This window comes from Arachis hypogaea, chromosome 15 (genome assembly GCF_003086295.3).
Source record: "Arachis hypogaea cultivar Tifrunner chromosome 15, arahy.Tifrunner.gnm2.J5K5, whole genome shotgun sequence".
Taxonomy (NCBI): Eukaryota; Viridiplantae; Streptophyta; class Magnoliopsida; order Fabales; family Fabaceae; genus Arachis; species Arachis hypogaea.
In genome coordinates this window covers 12,172,500-12,175,051 of record NC_092050.1, presented here as the reverse complement: position 1 = coordinate 12,175,051, position 2,552 = coordinate 12,172,500, and positions in this window count along the sequence as shown.

The following is a 2,552-nucleotide window of genomic DNA, read 5'->3' as shown; positions in this document are numbered from 1 at the left end:
ACATTGGCTTGTCAAAGAATTCGATAACATTTTGATCGAAAATATTATTTTTCGATACCACAAATGCCCCCTAACTATTTATTTTTTCGACTAGAAAGAAGAAAATTTAAATACTTACTATTATTTAATATTTTTTTGGCGGTAACAGTCATTTCTTCATCTTCTTCCTCAAAATTTTTCTCGACATAATTAATCCATTTTTAGGAATGGAGTTTCAACTGCTTTACCTCGATCGGTTGAAGTAGAAGGAACATGATGCAACTATCGACCACTTTGGTTATCACCAAACTCTTGCCAATTCTTGATCCATCCAACCTATCGACAAAACTAAGATGAATAATTGTCATGTGGACTTTGAGAGGATGGAGCCTCTGGACGTCTTGCCTCTTTGTCTAACTTGCTCTTCTTTGTCGAAATTGGTTTTCGATGGCTTGATCAATTTGAAACTGACCCCAAATAATTATTTGATCAATTTCATATATTGTACAAATTTTCACAAATATTTTCTTGTAGTGCATGACAAAATATTAGTGAAGCATCATGCCATTTTTGAAGAGCCAAGGATAATAATTTTTTTAAATTTATCGAAGAAAAATTATCTTTGATATAAGAAATGCCCCCAAGTATTTGTTTTTGACATCTTGAGGCAAAGTGGCTGTTTGTCGAACTATTGGATCTTCAACATTTTGTTGAATATTTTCAGCCATATTCATTTTTGATACCTCATCGAATTTTTTATGACAACATATTACCCAATCATGATAATTTTTCTTTTCCTTCTCGGACCATTGTGGTCAAAGAGTTGTCATATTTGATGATTCGAAAATATCATAATCAATTTTTTTTTTCAAATTTCTAACTTCACAATTTCCAAAGTGAACAGAGAAGCTTTTTCTCTGAAATTTGATCAACTTTATAGAGTTTTAAAGTTGAATACAAAAAATTTTCTCTTTTCCACAGTTATATCTAACAACTACCAATAACCGCTTTTCAAGAACTTCTTTTCACAGACATACTTGTACATACCTTAACAGAGTATGCAACTCCTTCCAAAGTATTCTAATATGCACCTGTAACTTGATAAAGTTTGAATTTGTCGAATATTGACTTGTCGAAGAATTCAATAATATATTGTCGAAAATATTATTTTTGATGATGAATTTTTTTTTGCTAGATGGACAAAAGCAAAAATACTTATCATCATTGAATATTATTTTCGACAAACTCATATTCAACCATTTCTCTTTCTTTCTTCTTTTCTTCTTTTATTTTTTTAACTTGTCGAACTCTTTCAGCCAAATAGGCTAAATCAGGAATATGCATATTGAGTAATTTTCGACGCATATATAAACCAAGACCTTTGATGGCTATTTTGACGATCTCGCTTTCAGGGACTGACACATAACATTGATTGCGAGTATTTTTGAATCGAATTATATAGTCATCTATCGATTCTCCATCATCTCGTTCTATTACAAGCAAATCTGTCAACGAGATATTCAATTCTGCTCTATAAAATTGAGCATGAAAAGTATTTTCCAATTGTGCCCACGTTAAAATCGAACTGAGTCTCAGATTTGAAAACCAAGTGAAAGTATTTTTTGTTAATGAAGCAGGAAAAAGCTTCATTCTCAGATTTTCATAATCTGTCAAATTTTCTAATTCAACCATATAGCGAGCTATATGCTCGACAGTTGACTCTCCAGCCTCTTCTGCAAATTTTGTAATTATTTTGGGATTTTTTACACCTATTGGCACTTCTATCATTTGCACTGCAGAAGGAAAAGCAGAAACAAAATATGGTCGATGATGCATGAGACCCACGTTGATACCCATTACATTGAGGACATCCTCGACAATCCTTGTCACATGGTTGTGATATCCACACTATGTGTGAAGTCTATTTAAAACTTCATCAGCATTTTGATCTCGTCGAACGAGATAAGGGATATTTTCTTCCCTTTCAGGATTGTTAAATACATTCTCCTCATTATATCCTACGTTCTCCTAGTCTACTACCAAATCTTGGGGAATAGATTGTCCATCATCATAATCGACAATTCGAGCAATTCTCTCGATTTATTTAACTAGTCAATCATATTTTGACTCATTGTCAGCCAAGATAGGATTCGAAATAGTAGTCATCTGGTGAGTCAACAGGTTGACTAAATCATGAAGGCTTTCGTCAATATATTGTCGAAACTCAGCCATCGATCCTAAATTATTCGACGAGGAGCCTACTTGGTAATCTCGATTAACGTCGGGATATGAGAAAGAAGGTTGGTTAGAAACCGGCACATTTTCAAATCTGACTGAAAATGTGTAACTGCCCATAGGAAGCGCATAGCCAGGAAGAAGGCCAAATGGAAGCCAACCTGCGGTTACTTGTAGTTGATTCTGTCATTGGGTGATTCTAGGGCGTGAATTTCGTCCATTACCACCAATACTTACATAAATAACTGCAATATTCTTCCCAGAATCATACTCTGCATGTGGAATCAAATTTGCAGAAATTTGTGTAGCAGTTATTGGGACATTATTACTTATTTTTG